This window comes from Nerophis ophidion, linkage group LG12 (assembly GCF_033978795.1).
Source record: "Nerophis ophidion isolate RoL-2023_Sa linkage group LG12, RoL_Noph_v1.0, whole genome shotgun sequence".
Classification (NCBI taxonomy): Eukaryota; Metazoa; Chordata; class Actinopteri; order Syngnathiformes; family Syngnathidae; genus Nerophis; species Nerophis ophidion.
Genome location: NC_084622.1, coordinates 19,632,633 through 19,655,105, shown reverse-complemented (window position 1 = coordinate 19,655,105; position 22,473 = coordinate 19,632,633). Strand labels below are relative to the sequence as shown.

At 44.4% G+C, this 22,473-nt stretch overlaps 1 protein-coding gene across 12 annotated transcripts in view; it reads right to left on the bottom strand.

Annotated features, from left to right (window-relative positions):
* The window catches only part of LOC133563096 (neuronal cell adhesion molecule-like), a 186,042-nt gene that overhangs the window by 115,915 nt on the left and 47,654 nt on the right, over positions 1-22,473 (bottom strand). For 11 of the 12 annotated variants that reach the window (XM_061917032.1, XM_061917040.1, XM_061917035.1 and 8 more), the window contains exon 1: positions 2,355-2,455. The exons of the other annotated variant lie outside the window; for it this stretch is intronic. The gene's annotated coding sequence lies outside the window, so the exon portion shown is untranslated. Of the gene's footprint in view, positions 1-2,354; positions 2,456-22,473 lie in introns of those variants that run through there. 12 annotated transcript variants of the gene reach the window in all.

Sequence of the window (22,473 nt, the reverse complement as noted above, 5' to 3'; positions counted from 1 at the left end):
CAATCAATCAATGTTTGCTTATAAACCGTATTTCCTTGAATTGCTGCCGGGCATATAGTATGCGCCTGCCTTGAAACTCGTTTCGCACAATAATTAGCGCATGCTTAGTATTACCGCCGGGTCAAACTCGTCACGTCACGAGTGACACTTCACCTGTCATCATTTTCAAAATGGAGGAGGCTGATTTCAGTCATTTGAAATCCCACAAAGGGAAGAAGATTAAGAGCTATTCAGTAGGATTTAAGGTCCAAGCTATTGAATATGCTAAAAAGAACAGTAAGCAGCTATGTTTTATTAATATACCGTAGCTGCGTGTGTCAAATATGAGTCATTAAATGACTCCCGCCTCCTGGTGGTAGAGGGCGCTAGTGATCCTTCTTGCGACTACTCGGCTGCAGAAGAAGTGACAACAAGTGTCGTCATATGTGCTGGGAACGGATATGATGGAGGGGGTGCACGACGGACCTTTTAGGATGTAACACCACTACTCTTATGCTGGCTATGTAAACAACCGGGCTGAAATGTTCCAGTCATAAATACCCAGTGTATTATTTGTACAATAACACTTCATGGTGGCAGCAGTGGGATAAAGAGATCACCCATGGAGCAGAACGGGAGGGGGAGTTGTGTGAGGATAATTCTGTCGTCGCCTGCACTACACGTGAGGAGTCGAGCTAACTGATAGCAGCGGTCTGCACGTCGGGAGCAACCCAAACGAGAGTGTGCTATGGCTACACACCTACCGACCATGAACTGGACCAGCAAGAGTGAGCAGCGTGTGTTTATTTTTTCCTCTCGCTTGCACTTTAAACATGGAGGATTACATATCTAAAATAAAACAGTTTTCTAAACTGGACTTTCAATCGAAGCAGGAGGTAATAAAGGAAGAGACAGAGGGACAGAGAGACTTTTAAAACTGAAGAAAGATAAGGAAGACTTCTATAAACAAGTTATCGATGCTTTTGATCAGAAGGAGCTACGCATGGACTTCATTTATAAGTAAAGGTAAGACCATAATAACGTTTTTTTTATTGAATGTGCTTTTCATGATGGTATCCTTACATCACACTCAAATTTATAAGCACAGGCCAAAATTTACCGCATGCCTTTTGTAAGTGCTAGAGTGAGAAGGGGTTTTAAAGTAATTAGCGACCCGGCGGCAATTCAAGGGAACACGGTAGTCAATTAAAAAGTTAACATAAATCGATGGATAAGTTGCTTTGAAATCATACATCTGGGTGACATTTAAGTGTTTATTTGGATTTTATCAAAACATGTTTGTAATTATGTTTTTTTGCATAATCAGATTATAATTAAATTTAAAATACATGCGATTGTATGCAATTTTTCAGTGAAAATGAAAAGAATGAATACGTTTAGTAGGAAAGATGAAGTGCTTAATTGACGCACATTATTGCCGGGCTTTCGCAGGCCACGTAAAAGAATGTGGCCCCTGGGCCTTGAGATTGACACTCAAACATTGCAGCTCCTCATCCCATCCAACATCGCAAGCTACCAGTCGGTTGTAGAGGGTGTGTCAGTCCATCGCCAGCCAGGCACTAAAAATATACACCTAAAAATTTGTGATCATCAATCTTCAAAGACCGACTGCACAGTTCCTGTCTTCACAATAAAAGCCCTGCTTCATCCTGCCTGCGCTAACAAAATAAGAATCTCAAAGAAACTGGCGTGCACGGAGTTTGCCGCCATTGTATTTCTTGTAAAGTTTATAAGAAGGCGTATGGAAGCTAGACAAATAAGATGCCAACAACCATCCACTTTTATGTGCTTGGTTTGAAAATGTGGGCGTTATCAGCACTACTGTCTGATTCCAATCAATGCAAGTCATCAGAACCAGGTAATACTCCAACTTATATTCTTGTCTTCATGAAACAAAGGAATCTATAGGTGTTAAACATGCTTGTATTATTATTAAACACCTTTCCCTTGTTAACAAAAACGTCTATGTAAGAATGAGGTAGATCCCCTGGACATTGTCAAAAGTAGCTCGCCTGCAGACAAAGTTTGCCCACCCAAGGTTTACACCTTTTTGTCATATTTCTTTGACAGTTAGTGATTATTTTGACGAGAACCCAAGTAGGAGTTCTGAGCACACAAACACATTTCCATAACAACTGTCAATGTTCCATGAAGATGCAGCCAAAAGCAGAAAAACAAGCTGGCAGCAGCAAAACTAGAAATAACGCAGCAAATTCCTGACAATGGAAGAGGCCAGTGAAGGCAGCACAGACGTAAACAAAGTTACAGCAAAGGTGAGAAATGTCTGAGATATTCTCCACTTCTCCACATCGCAGGTGACTTTGCATGAAGGAGAAAGTCAATAAATACCTCACCTTTTATTTGGCTCGATGAAATAAATCCTACCGGCCAAAGGTCATGTGACATAATCCTGGCGTGGTCCTCGCTGGCGTGGGCGATGATGACTGAGTGGCGGGAGGCAGGCAGAGGACTGGAGTGGACTCCCTCTCAAAAGTGCCCCCGCCCCCTTTTTGACACACCCCCTCCACGCATCCCTCGCACAGCGGGATTAAAAGCAGCTTTTGTCTCTCCACAATGGAGGTTAAACATTTCCTGCTATCGCATGAAGCCACACTTGCTGGGTGGCATTTGCTTTGCTTCTTGTACGCCGACTAGTCCAACATCTTTTTTGCAAAAGCATGAAAGCTAAACTTTTGAGGGTAAATGGAAGCCGCGGGGGGGCTCAATAGAGGCCGGGAGTGGTCCTGAAGGAATAAAAATACATATTTTGGCGTACAGTGAGGAGCGCAGTGAAAGCGCTCACCTCCGCCCGACAGATGTCTCGTGCAATCCCATCCCCCGACCCCAAAGAAGGGCTGCTTTATTGCCGGGTCCGCCCTGGTCCGCCCTGGTCCAGCCACAAGAATAGATCATTTCAAAGAATAGAAGTGCAAAAGAGCCTTTTGAGGTATCTTGGGTAAGGTTGCAAAGGACAACAATGGTGGAAGTATCCCTTTGAAAGAGTCACTATACTGAGGGCTCAAGCCTAAACAATGCTCCTTTAACTACAATGTAACATCATCCACCACCATGTTGTTTAACAACTACATTATTATTACAATATAACATGTTGTTTAACAACTACATTATTATTACAATGTAACATGTTGTTTAACAACTACATTATTATTACAATGTAACATGTTGTTTAACAACTACATTATTATTACAATGTAACATCATCCACCACGGTGTTATTTAACAACTACATTATTATTACAATATAACATGTTGTTTAACAACTACATTATTACAATGTAACATGTTGTTTAACAACTACATTATTATTACAATGTAACATGTTGTTTAACAACTACATTACTATTACAATGTAACATCATCCACCATGCTACATTATTAGTATTTCTCCTCTGCACTTTTGCCAGAAGAATAAATAGGACCCTAAATGTCTTTAAAAATGGCATCACGTGAAAAAAGAGTCAGGCTGGACGATGACATCAAAAATAATAATAACCATTATTGGGGTTGATATTGTTATTTGAAAACAGAAGACATTGTACCGCCAAAACTCAACTCTAAATATCGTCTAAAAAAAACCTATTCACCGTATTTTCCTGACTATAAGTCATACTTAAAATCTTTTTTTTTCTCTCCAAACTCGACAAAAAGCCTGTGCGCCTAATGTACGGAATAATTCTGGCTGTGCTTACCGACCTCGAAGCTATTTTATTTGGTACAGGGTGTAATGATAAGTGTGACCAGTGGATGGCAGTCACACATAAGAAATACGTGTGGACTGCAATATGTTGGCAATATGACTCATGTAAACAACACCAACATTTTAAATGTTCCATTTTTTAAACATGCCTCAAAACAACAGCTACAAAAACAATGAAGGCACACAGCTTCAGTCCAGAGAACACTACAGCATACTTGAGACCTCCGAATTCAGGAGATGGGGGCGGCAGCGGGGTTGCGGTGGGCTGCAGGATTTATTGGTAGCGGGGGGGTATATTGTAGTGTCCCGGAAGTATTAGTGCTGCAAGGGGTTCTGGGTATTTGTTCTGTTGTGTTTATGTTATGTTACGGTGCGGAGGTTCTCCCGAAATGTGTTTGTCATTCTTGTTTAGTGTAGGTTCACAGTGTGGCGCATATTCATAACAGTGTTAAAGTTGTTTATACGGCCACCCTCAGTGTGACCTGTATGGCTGTTGACCAAGTATGGTTTGCATTCACTTGTGTGTGTGAAAAGTTGTTGATATTATGTGACTGGGCCGGCACGCAAAGGCAGTGCCTTTAAGGTTTTGGCGCTCTGTACTTCTCTCTACGCCCGTGTACACAGCGGCGTTTTAAATAGTCATAATTTTACTTTTTGAAACAGATACCGATAATTTCCGATATTAAATTTTAAAGCATTTATCGGCTGGTAATATCGACCCACCGATATAATCGGACATCTCTCCTTATATCTGCCAGTAAACTCATATGAAAGCACTAAAACATACCGGTGTAGTGAGTTTACATTATTCACCCAAGGAACTTTACTTATTAGAGAGTTCCGGTCGGACGGCTTTTCACGAGAAACATGACGGGTGTTGTTGCACTTGTGAGCCACAGATGAGGAGATGCTGCCCCGTTATTGATTGAAGTAAAGTGTGAATGTCATTAAAACAGTTAGATCCATCTTTTGACACTTCTTCCACTCCTGTCCTTGCACTCTACACCGCTACAACAAAGAAGACGAGGAGAAGACACTGTCCAAGTGTAGGCGCGTAAATAAGAGCGCTCACAAAACTGAAGAAACTGTCAGAAAGTGAGTTGAAGATGATGTGTAAAACATCATCTATGCAACATTGTGAGCAAAGAAGCACCATTACATGTTATGTAGACAACAAGGAAGTATTTTACTTAAAAAAAAAAAATATCATAATATGACTCCTTTAATGTGCTTTTTGTATGAAAAAAGATAAGAAAATAGACCCGCTAATCGGCAGTGCGCCTTATAATCCGGTGTGCCCTATGGTCTGGAAAAAACGGTAGTTACTTAAATTAATAACCAATAAATCATAATAAGTAAAATGAAAGATAAATAAATGATAACAATATATATATTTTAAGACACATTTCCAAAAATATGTTTTTTAGGCCATTCCCTACTTATACACGTCAGCGGCCTGGATGAATTTGTGTGCGGGAATCAGTTCCATCCAAAATTGTGTTGCATCTAGAAAATAACCCTGAATCCAACCCTGAATCTACCCATACAATCAGGACTGAATCGAACCTGTGACACTGGGGTCGCATGACGGCGATACAGGTGTATTCCCAGGATGCAGAAGACTGATTTGCAGGTAAATATTATTTCATGTAATGACGAAGACAAACTAAAGACGAGTGCTGCTTAGAAGGGCACCGAAGCATAGGGGGAGCTATGCAAAAACAAAACTAAAACTGCCAGGCTGCAAAACTACAAAAGGGAATGCTGGATTACAGCAAAAACTGCGTCCACATGAATGACTATTGATTCAAAACAGAGACTCAACTTAAATATTCCTAATTGGTAACAGGAAGCAAGCGTGTGCGACAGATGTGACCAGGTTACAAAGAAAAAAACAACACAACAGGAAGTGCCAGCAAAATAAGAGCGCAGGACAGGAAGTAACACAGGAGAACAGTAACAAAGGCAACATAAGACGTGGTCTAACCAGCGGTGACAGAATGGTGAGTCGCTGTAAGACCTCCAGGCCGACAGAATACTAAAAATGACCAAATAAATGTCTCATGTTGGTGTGAGTGAACTACGGCAGGAGAAGATATGGAAGGTTTCATTAAAGACGGGGCAGGACAGGCTGTTCGAGCCAGAATGTACACCCATATATGGACGTGGACTTTGGACACATGGAAAATAGACGACACAAGACACGGGGAGGGAGACAATGTGATGATTGTCAGAGTTGTTTAAGACGCTTCATTCATGATGAACTTCTTCTTCATCCCCAGAGAGATGAGGATCTGTTCTCTTTGCTAGGTCAACACGTTATGTTCCTGGAGCAGACTCCAAAGGTTCCATGATGTCAGCGATCCTCCATCTTCACCCAAATGATGAAAAGCATCGGCGGTTTTTAGCTTGCTCAGCAAAAAGGTCATCCAGTCAGAATGTGAGGAATGTCATTGATGAGCGGAGGAGTTTGGATTGTGGCGTGAAAGGCCGAGACGTCATGGAGGCCAGTGGTGTGAAGGAGCAGCTCTAATGGCCATTATCTCTGCACACTGACTCTGGGCCATTGCTCCTCGGACTCACACTGGGGAGGGACGGCTCCTCTTTGTTGGGACTTCAAGAAAAGGACAATCATTCAAACGGCCATTTTAGAACGGAGGGAAAGTTCACAACGAGGCCTAACCTGAAACTCCTAAAATGTTTGCACGTCTGCGAGGATTGCCTTGCAACAATCACACTGACTTTCATGTGGGATGGACCATGGACAATGTTACACTGCTTGTTTCATAGACCATGGACCATGTTACACTGCTTGTTTCATAGATCATGGACCATGGACCATGTTACACAGCTTGTTTCATAGACCATGGACCATGGACCATGTTACACTGCTTGTTTCATAGACCATGGACCATGTTACACTGCTTGTTTCATAGACCATGGACCATGTTACACTGCTTGTTTCATAGACCATGGACCATGTTACACTGCTTGTTTCATAGACCATGGACCATGTTACACTGCTTGTTTCATAGACCATGGACCATGTTACACTGCTTGTTTCATAGACCATGGACCATGGACCATGGACCATGTTACACTGCTTGTTTCATAGACCATGGACCATGATACCTACTTGTTTCAGAGACCATGGACCATGTTACACTGCTTGTTTCAAAGACCATGGACCATGATACCTGCTTGTTTCATAGACCATGGACCATGTTACACTGCTTGTTTCAAAGATCATGGACCATGATACCTGCTTGTTTCATAGACCATAGACCATGTTACACTGTTTGTTTCAAAGACCATGGACCATGATACCTGCTTGTTTCATAAACCATGGACCATGTTACACTGCTTGTTTCATAGACCATGGACCATGTTACACTGCTTGTTTCATAGACCATGGACCATGTTACACTGCTTGTTTCATAGACCATGGACCATGTTACACTGCTTGTTTCATAGACCATGGACCATGTTACACGGCTTGTTTCATAGACCATGGACCATGTTACACTGCTTGTTTCATAGACCATGGACCATGTTACACTGCTTGTTTCATAGACCATGGACCATGTTACACTGCTTGTTTCATAGACCATGGATCATGTTACACTGCTTGTTTCATAGACCATGGACCATGATACACTGCTTCTTTCATAGATCATGGACCATGTTACACTGCTTGTTTCATAGACCATGGACCATGTTACACTGCTTGTTTCATAGATCATGGACCATGTTACACTGCTTGTTTCATAGATCATGGACCATGTTACACTGCTTGTTTCATAGATCATGGACCATGTTACACTGCTTGTTTCATTGACCATGGACCATGTTACACTGCTTGTTTCATAGACCATGGACCATGATACCTGCTTGTTTCATAGACCATGGACCATGTTACACTGCTTGTTTCATAGACCATTGACCATGTTACACTGCTTGTTTCATAGACCATGGATCATGGACCATGTTACACTGCTTGTTTCATAGACCATGGACCATGATGTGCTGTTTGTTTCATAGACCATGGACCATGTTACACTGCTTGTTTCATAGACCATGGATCATGGACCATGTTACACTGCTTGTTTCATAGACCATGGACCATGATGTGCTGTTTGTTTCATAGACCATGGACCATGTTACACTGCTTGTTTCATAGACCATGGATCATGATACCTGCTTGTTTTATAGACCATGGACCATGATGTGTTGCTTGTTTCATAGACCATGGACCATGATGTGCTGCTTGTTTTATAGACCATGGACCATGATGTGTTGCTTGTTTCATAGACCATGGACCATGATGTGCTGCTTGTTTCATAGACCATGGACCATGATGTGTTGCTTGTTTCATAGACCATGGACCATCATTGACCACGGACCATGATGTCCTGCTTTTTTCATAGACCAAACACAGTGTGACTGTTCAAACTGTGTGTAATTTTACTGTGGCCCAACATATTATTTATAAAACCTTGTTTTTGATTAATATTTAGGTCTACTACCCTACTGTATTTAATGTTGTCATGATGGTGGTACTTAATGAATACTTAGGTCTACTACACTACTGTATTTAATGTTGTCATGATGGTGGTACTTAATGACTACTTAGGTCTATTACACTATTGTATGATGTAATTATGTCATGACGGTGGTACTCGTAGAGCCAGGACGTGGTGTGAGGACCAGTGTGTGTCTGTCAGCAAATGAAGGTGCAGGTGATGTCTGTCATGATGTTAGACAGGAAATGAAAAAGTATGGATTGTGCCTCCTGTTTAGCGGTGACAAGAGCACATGCCTGTTTTGCTGCTACTAATCATTGAAAATGCCCTCTGGAAGTAGTTGACCCTGTTTGCTCTTCCAATCTTGCTGATATAAAAAAGCAGGAATTCCAGGCACAGAGAGGTCCACACTCAATGTGTTGGGAGACAATGAGGACAAGGAGGCGCTCGGGATCTTGAGGGAATTTACATGAATTACAGCAAGGGGCCCGCCGGGACCAGCTCCAACTCTCCTCTGGGTTTGAAAACCAAACACGACCCTCCAGTCCCGCCCACACACACACACACACACACACGCCCGCCCGCACGCACACATACACACACACACACACACACACACACACACCCGTCGGCACAAAGAAGCAGTGGTAAACAATGGCGGGCGAGTGGTTTCCATGGCGGCGTGGAGGCTCAGTGAGGTGCTGGAGTGTTAACATGCTGGCGGACAACAGAGAGGATGATGGAGGGAAGGAGAGAAGGACAGCGGACTAGAGAAGAGGGCAGTAAAAAAGACAAAAAAGAGACAAAAGGCGGAGATTTAGCACACCCAGGTTAAGTGAAGGACCTCTGTCTGGTATTTCTCTCGGAGACATCATCTTCACAACACAAGCAGAGTTAGCAGCAACAACTTTACGTGTCAACTTAACCAGATGTGAAGTTTCTCCAAGAAGAAGACATGTGTGGATGAAGAGATGCACTAATAAGACATGGCGCCCCACACGGTTGTATACTGGCCACACTGCTTTTCTCTCTAGTCCCCGGGGCTGTCCGCCTCATTTGAGCTCAGAGGAAACTGTCAAAGGTCAAATCATGGCATGATCACTTAAAAATACAACTAACTAACCTCGCAATTGTTTTACATAGGCCCAAATTGTCATTTCATTTATTTAATTGAGACAGTGCACATTAATCAACACTTGAATGAAGAGTGTAAATGCACCAGACTTGCATGAATGAAAAATAGAAGTACATATCACAAGTAATCTTCTTCACAAAACACTGATCGTTAACGCTCTTATTTTTACTAGTAACAAATAATCTAATTAATTTTAAGTATATATGTCATGTAGTAATAATAACATGTAATATATACATGATGTAAATATATATGTGATGTAGTAATATTCATAATAACATGCAATACATATGTAGTATCTATTAACATTCATAATAACATGCAATACATATGTAGTATCTAGTAACATTCATAATAACATGTAATATATACATGTCAAGCACAAATATGGAATAGAACTTTTGTGCAAATGAAAGTTTCCAGCCCTCTCGTTAACAGAAATGACTTGCCTGCTGCCTTCAGTCACATGACAGCACCAGGATACAAATAATGTCTCAAATAAATGAGTGCAGCACCATCGGAAGGCAGGAGGCCACATGGAACATATCCAAAGGATTTTGGGGGCCATCAAAGAGTGAATAAAGTCGCCCCCACCCCCCTACCCCCACCCACCCCCCTTGCACACTGTCGCTGGTGGAGACATCATCCTTGCTCAGTTTGTGTGTGGGCGACCATATGTGTCCACAGCAGGTGGAGGCGGGCTCGCACCTTCCAAGGCTGTCTTGCCATCCCTGGTCTGGGAGATATAGCAGCATGCAGGACGCCTCGTTACTGCATTGACACACTTTGCTCTCATTGGCAGCCACAAATACAACCTGGCTTTGTAGCGGCACGCCTGCACAAGTCTTGTACGGCAACCAGTCAGTAGCCTCAAAACTCATGGACATTCAAATCTCTTTTCCTGCCACCTTCACATGCAGACTATGTCCTGCCAGCTTCACATGCAGACTATGTCCTGCCAGCTTCACATGCAGACTATGTCCTGCCACCTTCACATGCAGACTATGTCCTGCCACTTTCACATGCAGAGTATGTCCTGCCACGTTCACATGCAGACTATGTCCTGCCACCTTCACATGCAGACTATGTCCTGCCACCTTCACATGCAGACTATGTCCTGCCACTTTCACATGCAGAGTATGTCCTGCCAGCTTCACATGCAGACTATGTCCTGCCACCTTCACATGCAGAATATGTCCTGCCACCTTCACATGCAGAGTATGTCCTGCCACCTTCACATGCAGACTATGTCCTGCCACCTTCACATGCAGACTATGTCCCGCCACCTTCACATGCAGACTATGTCCTGCCAGCTTCACATGCAGAGTATGTCCTGCCACCTTCACATGCAGACTATGTCCTGCCACGTTCACATGCAGACTATGTCCTGCCACATTCACAGGCAGACTCTGTCCTGCCAGCTTCACATGCAGACTATGTCCTGCCACCTTCACATGCAGACTATGTCCTGCCACTTTCACATGCAGAGTATGTCCTGCCACGTTCACATGCAGACTATGTCCTGCCACCTTCACATGCAGACTATGTCCTGCCACCTTCACATGCAGACTATGTCCTGCCACCTTCACATGCAGACTCTGTCCTGCCACCTTCACATGCAGAGTATGTCCTGCCACGTTCACATGCAGACTATGTCCTGCCACCTTCACATGAAGACTATGTCCTGCCACATTCACATGCAGAGTATGTCCTGCCACCTTCACATGCAGACTATGTCCTGCCACCTTCACATGCAGACTATGTCCTGCCACCTTCACATGCAGACTATGTCCTGCCACATTCACATGCAGAGTATGTCCTGCCACCTTCACATGCAGACTATGTCCTGCCACCTTCACATGCAGACTATGTCCTGCCACCTACACATGCGGAGTATGTCCTGCCAGCTTCACATGCAGACTATGTCCTGCCACCTTCACATGCAGACTATGTCCTGCCACCTTCACATGCAGAGTATGTCCTGCCACATTCACATGCAGAGTATGTCCTGCCACCTTCACATGCAGACTATGTCCTGCCACCTTCACATGCAGACTATGTCCTGCCAGCTTCACATGCAGAGTATGTCCTGCCACCTTCACATGCAGACTATGTCCTGCCACCTTCACATGCAGAGTATGTCCTGCCACCTTCACATGCAGACTATGTCCTGCCACCTTCACATGCAGAGTATGTCCTGCCACCTTCACATGCAGACTATGTCCTGCCACCTTCACATGCAGAGTATGTCCTGCCACCTTCACATGCAGACTATGTCCTGCCACCTTCACATGAAGACTCTGTCCTGCCACCTTCACATGCAGAGTATGTCCTGCCACCTTCACATGCAGACTATGTCCTGCCACCTTCACATGAAGACTATGTCCTGCCACGTTCACATGCAGAGTATGTCCTGCCACCTTCACATGAAGACTATGTCCTGCCACCTTCACATGCAGAGTATGTCCTGCCACCTTCACATGCAGAGTATGTCCAGCCACCTTCACATGCAGAGTATGTCCTGCCACCCTCACATGCAGACTATGTCCTGCCACCTACACATGCAGAGTATGTCTTGCCAGCTTCACATGCAGACTATGTCCTGCCACCTTCACATGCAGACTATGTCCTGCCACCTTCACATGCAGACTATGTCCTGCCACCTTCACATGCAGACTATGTCCTGCCACCTTCACATGCAGAGTATGTCCTGTCACATTCACATGCAGACTATGTCCTGCCACCTTCACATGCAGACTATGTCCTGCCACCTTCACATGCAGACTATGTCCCGCCACCTTCACATGCAGACTATGTCCCGCCACCTTCACATGCAGACTATGTCCTGCCAGATTCACATGCAGAGTATGTCCTGCCACCTTCACATGCAGACTATGTCCTGCCACCTTCACATGCAGACTCTGTCCTGCTACCTTCACATGCAGAGTATGTCCTGCCACATTCACATGCAGACTATGTCCTGCCACCTTCACATGAAGACTATGTCCTGCCACATTCACATGCAGAGTATGTCCTGCCACCTTCACATGCAGACTATGTCCTGCCACTTTCACATGCAGACTATGTCCTGCCACCTTCACATGCAGACTATGTCCTGCCACCTTCACATGCAGACTATGTCCTGCCACATTCACATGCAGAGTATGTCCTGCCACCTTCACATGCAGACTATGTCCTGCCACCTTCACATGCAGAGTATGTCCTGCCACATTCACATGCAGAGTATGTCCTGCCACCTTCACATGCAGACTATGTCCTGCCACCTTCACATGCAGACTATGTCCCGCCACCTTCACATGCAGACTATGTCCTGCCAGCTTCACATGCAGAGTATGTCCTGCCACCTTCACATGCAGACTATGTCCTGCCACCTTCACATGCAGACTATGTCCTGCCACTTTCACATGCAGAGTATGTCCTGCCACCTTCACATGCAGACTATGTCCTGCCACCTTCACATGAAGACTCTGTCCTGCCACCTTCACATGCAGAGTATGTCCTGCCACCTTCACATGCAGACTATGTCCTGCCACCTTCACATGAAGACTATGTCCTGCCACGTTCACATGCAGAGTATGTCCTGCCACCTTCACATGAAGACTCTGTCCTGCCACCTTCACATGCAGAGTATGTCCTGCCACCTTCACATGCAGACTATGTCCTGCCACCTTCACATGAAGACTATGTCCTGCCACGTTCACATGCAGAGTATGTCCTGCCACCTTCACATGAAGACTATGTCCTGCCACCTTCACATGCAGAGTATGTCCAGCCACCTTCACATGCAGAGTATGTCCTGCCACCCTCACATGCAGACTATGTCCTGCCACCTACACATGCAGAGTATGTCTTGCCAGCTTCACATGCAGACTATGTCCTGCCACCTTCACATGCAGACTATGTCCTGCCACCTTCACATGCAGACTATGTCCTGCCACCTTCACATGCAGACTATGTCCTGCCACCTTCACATGCAGACTATGTCCTGCCACCTTCACATGCAGACTATGTCCTGCCACCTTCACATGCAGAGTATGTCCTGTCACATTCACATGCAGACTATGTCCTGCCACCTTCACATGCAGACTATGTCCTGCCACCTTCACATGCAGACTATGTCCCGCCACCTTCACATGCAGACTATGTCCCGCCACCTTCACATGCAGACTATGTCCTGCCAGATTCACATGCAGAGTATGTCCTGCCACCTTCACATGCAGACTATGTCCTGCCACCTTCACATGCAGACTCTGTCCTGCTACCTTCACATGCAGAGTATGTCCTGCCACATTCACATGCAGACTATGTCCTGCCACCTTCACATGAAGACTATGTCCTGCCACATTCACATGCAGAGTATGTCCTGCCACCTTCACATGCAGACTATGTCCTGCCACCTTCACATGCAGACTATGTCCTGCCACCTTCACATGCAGACTATGTCCTGCCACCTTCACATGCAGACTATGTCCTGCCACATTCACATGCAGAGTATGTCCTGCCACCTTCACATGCAGACTATGTCCTGCCACCTTCACATGCAGAGTATGTCCTGCCACATTCACATGCAGAGTATGTCCTGCCACCTTCACATGCAGACTATGTCCTGCCACCTTCACATGCAGACTATGTCCCGCCACCTTCACATGCAGACTATGTCCTGCCAGCTTCACATGCAGACTATGTCCTGCCACCTTCACATGCAGACTATGTCCTGCCACCTTCACATGCAGAGTATGTCCTGCCACCTTCACATGCAGACTATGTCCTGCCACCTTCACATGAAGACTCTGTCCTGCCACCTTCACATGCAGAGTATGTCCTGCCACCTTCACATGCAGACTATGTCCTGCCACCTTCACATGAAGACTATGTCCTGCCACGTTCACATGCAGAGTATGTCCTGCCACCTTCACATGAAGACTATGTCCTGCCACCTTCACATGCAGAGTATGTCCTGCCACCTTCACATGCAGAGTATGTCCAGCCACCTTCACATGCAGAGTATGTCCTGCCACCTTCACATGCAGACTATGTCCTGCCACCTACACATGCAGAGTATGTCCTGCCAGCTTCACATGCAGACTATGTCCTGCCACCTTCACATGCAGACTATGTCCTGCCACCTTCACATGCAGACTATGTCCTGCCACCTTCACATGCAGACTATGTCCTGCCACCTTCACATGCAGAGTATGTCCTGTCACATTCACATGCAGACTATGTCCTGCCACCTTCACATGCAGACTATGTCCTGCCACCTTCACATGCAGACTATGTCCCGCCACCTTCACATGCAGACTATGTCCCGCCACCTTCACATGCAGACTATGTCCTGCCAGATTCACATGCAGAGTATGTCCTGCCACCTTCACATGCAGACTATGTCCTGCCACCTTCACATGCAGACTCTGTCCTGCTACCTTCACATGCAGAGTATGTCCTGCCACATTCACATGCAGACTATGTCCTGCCACCTTCACATGAAGACTATGTCCTGCCACATTCACATGCAGAGTATGTCCTGCCACCTTCACATGCAGACTATGTCCTGCCACCTTCACATGCAGACTATGTCCTGCCACCTTCACATGCAGACTATGTCCTGCCACCTTCACATGCAGACTATGTCCTGCCACATTCACATGCAGAGTATGTCCTGCCAGCTTCACATGCAGAGTATGTCCTGCCACCTTCACATGCAGACTATGTCCTGCCACCTTCACATGCAGACTATGTCCTGCCACCTTCACATGCAGACTATGTCCTGCCACCTTCACATGCAGACTATGTCCTGCCACCTTCACATGCAGAGTATGTCCTGCCACCTTCACATGCAGACTATGTCCTGCCACATTCACATGAAGACTATGTCCTGCCACCTTCACATGCAGAGTATGTCCTGCCACCTTCACATGCAGACTATGTCCAGCCACCTTCACATGCAGAGTATGTCCTGCCACCTTCACATGCAGAGTATGTCCTGCCCCATTCACATGCAGACTATGTCCTGCCACCTTCACATGCAGACTATGTCCTGCCACCTTCACATGCAGACTATGTCCTGCCACATTCACATGCAGACTATGTCCTGCCACCTTCACATGCAGACTATGTCCTGCCACCTTCACATGCAGACTATGTCCTGCCACCTTCACATGCAGACTATGTCCTGCCACCTTCACATGCAGACTATGTCCTGCCACCTTCACATGCAGACTATGTCCTGCCACATTCACATGCAGACTATGTCCTGCCACCTTCACATGCAGAGTATGTCCTGCCCCATTCACATGCAGACTATGTCCTGCCACCTTCACATGCAGACTATGTCCTGCCACCTTCACATGCAGACTATGTCCTGCCCCATTCACATGCAGACTATGTCCTGCCACCTTCACATGCAGACTATGTCCTGCCACCTTCACATGCAGACTATGTCCTGCCACCTTCACATGCAGACTATGTCCTGCCACCTTCACATGCAGACTATGTCCTGCCACCTTCACATGCAGAGTATGTCCTGCCACCTTCACATGCAGAGTATGTCCTGCCACCTTCACATGCAGAGTATATCCTGCCACCTTCACATGCAGACTATGTCCTGCCACCTTCACATGCAGACTATGTCCTGCCAGCTTCACATGCAGACTATGTCCTGCCACCTTCACATGCAGACTATGTCCTGCCACTTTCACATGCAGAGTATGTCCTGCCACCTTCACATGCAGAGTATGTCCTGCCACCTTCACATGCAAACTATGTCCTGCCACCTTCACATGCAGAGTATATCCTGCCACCTTCACATGCAGACTATGTCCTGCCACCTTCACATGCAGACTATGTCCTGCCACCTTCACATGCAGACTATGTCCTGCCAGCTTCACATGCAGACTATGTCCTGCCACATTCACATGCAGACTCTGTCCTGCCACCTTCACATGCAGAGTATGTCCTGCCACATTCACATGCAGAGTATGTCCTGCCACATTCACATGCAGACTATGTCCTGCCACATTCACATGCAGACGATGTCCTGCCACCTTCACATGCAGAGTATGTCCTGCCACCTTCACATGCAGACTATGTCCTGCCACCTTCACATGAAGACTATGTCCTGCCACATTCACATGCAGAGTATGTCCTGCCACCTTCACATGCAGACTATGTCCTGCCACCTTCACATGCAGAGTATGTCCTGCCACCTTCACATGCAGACTATGTCCTGCCACATTCACATGCAGACTATGTCCTGCCACCTTCACATGCAGACGATGTCCTGCCACCTTCACATGCAGAGTATGTCCTGCCACATTCACATGCAGACTATGTCCTGCCGCATTCACATGCAGAGTATGTCCTGCCACCTTCACATGCAGACTATGTCCTGCCACCTTCACATGCAGACTATGTCCTGCCACCTTCACATGCAGACTATGTCCTGCCACCTTCACATGCAGACTATGTCCTGCCACCTTCACATGCAGACTATGTCCTGCCACCTTCACATGCAGAGTATGTCCTGCCACCTTCACATGCAGACTCTGTCCTGCCACCTTCACATGCAGAGTATGTCCTGCCACCTTCACATGCAGACTATGTCCTGCCACCTTCACATGCAGACTATGTCCTGCCACCTTCACATGCAGAGTATGTCCTGCCACCTTCACATGCAGACTATGTCCTGCCACCTTCACATGAAGACTATGTCCTGCCACATTCACATGCAGAGTATGTCCTGCCACCTTCACATGCAGACTATGTCCTGCCACCTTCACATGCAGAGTATGTCCTGCCACCTTCACATGCAGACTATGTCCTGCCACATTCACATGCAGACTATGTCCTGCCACCTTCACATGCAGACGATGTCCTGCCACCTTCACATGCAGAGTATGTCCTGCCACATTCACATGCAGACTATGTCCTGCCGCATTCACATGCAGAGTATGTCCTGCCACCTTCACATGCAGACTATGTCCTGCCACCTTCACATGCAGACTATGTCCTGCCACCTTCACATGCAGACTATGTCCTGCCACCTTCACATGCAGACTATGTCCTGCCACCTTCACATGCAGACTATGTCCTGCCACCTTCACATGCAGAGTATGTCCTGCCACCTTCACATGCAGACTCTGTCCTGCCACCTTCACATGCAGAGTATGTCCTGCCACCTTCACATGCAGAGTATGTCCTGCCACCTTCACATGCAGAGTATGTCCTGCCACCTTCACATGCAGACTATGTCCTGCCACCTTCACATGCAGACTATGTCCTGCCACCTTCACATGCAGAGTATGTCCTGCCACCTTCACATGCAGACTATGTCCTGCCACCTTCACATGCAGAGTATGTCCTGCCACCTTCACATGCAGACTATGTCCTGCCACCTTCACATGCAGAGTATGTCCTGCCACCTTCACATGCAGACTATGTCCTGCCACATTTACATGCAGAGTATGTCCTGCCACCTTCACATGCAGACTATGTCCTGCCACCTTCACATGCAGAGTATGTCCTGCAACCTTCACATGCAGACTATGTCCTGCCACATTCACATGCAGAGTATGTCCTGCCACCTTCACATGCAGACTATGTCCTGCCACCTTCACATGCAGACTATGTCCTGCCACCTTCACATGCAGACTATGTCCTGCCACCTTCACATGCAGAGTATGTCCTGCCACCTTCACATGCAGAGTATGTCCTGCCACCTTCACATGCAGAGTATGTCCTGCCACCTTCACATTCAGCGCCGGGAGCCTCCAGACATAAACTAGCACAAATAAGGGGGAAGAAGTGATTTCTACGTAGAAGACAAGCATGTATTTCAAGTGGCGTACTGGTGCGGAAATAAAGGAAAGCAGGTTGCAAATAAAGACAAGCAGCAGGTGAAAACAAAATAAAACACTCTGCCAGCATGCAGAAAGTGCAATAAAGGAGTTTTTGCAGGGGTTGAATAAAAGTATTGAAGACAGCAAACAGATGGGAAGCAGCGAGTATGTCTCACACAATTCAAACATCCATTTTTCATAAAGGAATGATGAATGTCTAATTAGTCAAGTGTGAGGAGCGCTATGGGTCTTCTCACTCATATTCAGGACTACACTGGACACCAAGTCTCATTTTTTTGCCCTCAAGTGACACACATCAGATTTTGGTTTTCAACTCTAAACGCTCCAAAGTGCTTTGAATCTAATAGTTTGGCTTTGGACTCAGGAGAGAGTCCTGACTCCCATTGGAGGACATCATGTTTTTACCTGTGAGGCTCCACATATGAAACATTCATGAGTGAAAGACAAAGTTGGACGTATTGGTGCATGGCTAAGTCACATATTTGATTGACATAACGAGTGCTGCTGCCAATTACCATTGAAGGATTTCCTGCACAACAACTAACAATCTTTTAGTTTGTTATGAAAATGGACAACAAAAATAGTGTGTATTGGACCTACAATCACAATATTTATTGCTTGGACTTAACATGAGTTAGTTTATTAGCACCAGCAGGTCTTCTAGTTATATTCAGGAATAGCAACCACAAAACAACACCAACTAATTGTCCTTTCTTTACGTTTGGTTCTGCTCTCAAACACTACTAATATAGTAGACAATAAACTGGATTGCATCACAGAAAGATTCACAAACAAATCAAATGTTCAAACAAACATTCTGCAAAGTGATCTCTGCAGACACAATTGGTCCGATTGTGTTCCACAAGAAGATGAAAGTGATATTTTTAAAAGCCATTTCTTTTGACACATGTTTCTTATTTCCTGACCTTTATGAACCAACCACGTCTTTCAGGACTCTATGAAAGTTATTTCCTATCTCTCCATTTGAAGGAGTGGGACAGCCAAGAAGAGAACAACAATACAACATTTTCTTATCAAACTCTACACTCACTCTCACTTGTGTTGATGCTGCTTGACCATGGTGTCCATGAGAAGACAAGAAGAAAACCAGATGTGAAGTCACTTGAAACCCTCCTATAGGATTGATAACAAAATATGCGGAATCGTCCAACGCTTCTACAAAATAGAAAAAAACAACCTCTTTATTCCAGTTGGAAATAGTAATTCCCCCAAAATCAGCAAGTTAAGTGGACACAAATATGCTGACTAAGCAAACAATGTGTTGGTAATTGTACTAAAATGTTGCTGTCATTTGAATAAGCTTTTTTTTTAAGACACAGCATGATATAACAATGTGTAATATGTACAATATACACACTGCAAGTATATATATCATGTAGCAACAGACACCTTCATAACAATATGTAATATGTACAATATACACACTGCAAGTATATATATCATGTAGTAACAGACACCTTCATAACAATATGTAATATGTACAATATACACACTGCAAGTATAGATATATCATGTAGTAACAGACACCTTCATAACAATATGTAATATGTACAATATACACACTGCAAGTATGTATATAATGTAGTAACAAAGACCTTCATAATAGATAGCTGTACAAGACTTTGCATAGTATGCCACTTGCTGCTACTCAGGTAGAAGAAAAAGGATGGTAAGATGTCCACATTTTAGATGGATGAATAAGGATGTTCATGCTGGCATGACATGATGGAACTATGGATAGTCTGGACTAGGATTCTATGTATAGACACCACATAATATTCAATATTCTGCTAGCTAGAATTATTTCTTGTTGTGCCAAAAACTGTAATAAGTGAGGTACAGCCAATGATCTCTTAGTATTGACAAGTATATATATATATATATATATATATATATATATATATATATATATATATATATATATATATAATCTATATATATATAAATATATATATATATATATATATATGAAATGATAGCTAGAGAGTATAGCTGCTGCAGCACATAAACATGCAGAGGGAAGGAGACACGGACATAAAAGCCAGGAATAAGAAGCCTGAGGCAAAGAGTAAAGGAGGGAAATGAAAGTGAAAGCAAGATGTACAGTATGTGTGTGTAACATCCCAGCTGTTTAATTGTGTGTATTGGTGCAGGAAGTGCATCACTGAGGCAATGTTTGGACAACAAGTTACTCAGAAGAAGCTTCCAACTAACACGGCGGGAAAACGATGATGACATCAGAAGCTGTGTCATTATATTATTTCTTCAATGGATCATATCAGCTTGCTAGTAAGTTTGTCTTCATGGAGTTCACCATGTGATAGCTGCCATGACCTTCCACGCCACTCCCTTACACAATGACGGCTGTGGACAATCTAGTCAATGGCCAAGTCCGCTTTGAGGGAAAGATTTTGAACAAACTTGACACTTTCATGCATGAAAAGACGAATTGATGGTTAGGTGCAAAGACACTAGTAGGAGAAGACCACACCTCCTTCATGCACGTCTGCTGTCACAGAACTAAACCACAGTTGTGTTGATGTCTGATGGACAACAAAGTCCATTGGAGGACAATATTGACTCTTAGGTAGTCCAAGTGCCTCCTCTTGAACATGTTTCACCTTTTAATGCAGGGTTGTTAAGGTGACTTTAGCTCAGGGGCCACATAGAGGAACATCTGTTCCCACGTGGCATATTAACTCATAAAAATACAACTACGACAACTTCAGATCCTTTTCTTTGTTTTAGTTTGGCTCAAAATAGAACATTGTGAAAATGTCCATATCACAAATAATCCTCTGAACAAAACACTTTAAAACACAAGTTAGTTAAAGATTGTGAACAAAACATTGGTGCACTTTCAAAAACACGATGGAGAACACAAAGAACTTAGACTTCATCTCAGTGTGTTTACAAAGTAGTTCAACTGTAAGTCACAGCTAGGGTTGCCAAATTCCGGGAATATTCCCATGGGAATTAATTAAATTATTGGGAATAAACATTGAATGCAACATGCTCGATCTTGCAGCATGATTATTAGCCAAAACAACCTGATTTAATGCAAATTCAGTAGAATTTCAACCCTGCACTGTGCATTCCTCCATCAGCATGCTACACACTACAGCAGGGCTATTGAGGTCACACTAGTATTTCAGCCCAAGGACTTCATCCAGTCAGGTACATGTTGATGATATTACTGGGGTAAATATATTTGGTATTTAAGTGTAATAGAGGTGTAATTGCTTGATACTGTATGACTGTAGACTACTCCAGCAGACTTCCACTCAAGCTGTTCCTTTACTTGTTACATGATTTTGGGGCCAATATCTCTAGCTGGCTAGTTTTATGTACCACCACAGTCTCATAATGAACCCAAAATATGTCTCCATTAGCCATAATGCTAACTTTCTCGATGTTAAATCCCATTCATTTATGCTCACAACGTTAGCGATCCGAATTTACCTTTTTTGTGATGTGTAAAGTTCAAGTAGCAAATAGTAAATGAAAAGGTGTAGTCTCCTCTGCCTTCTGTTCTGCTAGCCATTCTGTTGTCATACAAGAATGTAGCTTATAGTTTGATTTAGCATGCTGATTGACTCTTCATTTATTCATCTAGCCTATTTCTATTCATCTGTCCATCAGTCAAATATTTTTAAAGACTACTCCAATTGTTCAGCTGACTATTTATATCTGTGTGTGGCATTGCATTAGTCTTTTACAAGAATAAATCAATACAAAGAGAATAACGACATGTATGATGTGTGGAGACATTTCACCCCAACCAATGTAGGCTTTGGAAAGGTGGTGTACATTTGCAAAATAGTGTGCAAAGAGCTAGGTCAGGTATGCCACAAAGATGCGGCAGCATATAGACAAGTGCCCAATAATATATCATCACTTTCATTCCCCATTCATTGCCATATATTCCTAATCATTCCCATGGACGCTGTCCAACTTTGAATAATTAAAATAAGGTTGATATTTCCAAACTTCCTGAGCTTAACTTCCCGTGGTAAATTCCTGGAAATTTACCGGAAACTTTCCACCCCTTTGCAACCCTAGTCAAAGCCCATTTAGGATGGAACAAAAAACTAAATAAAGCATGAAGAAAAAGTCTTCGATGTATCTTTAAGTATAGTTACCAAGTGTTTGTTTTACGTTGGGTCAAGGAGGAGGAGTCACAGCCCCGCTTTACCG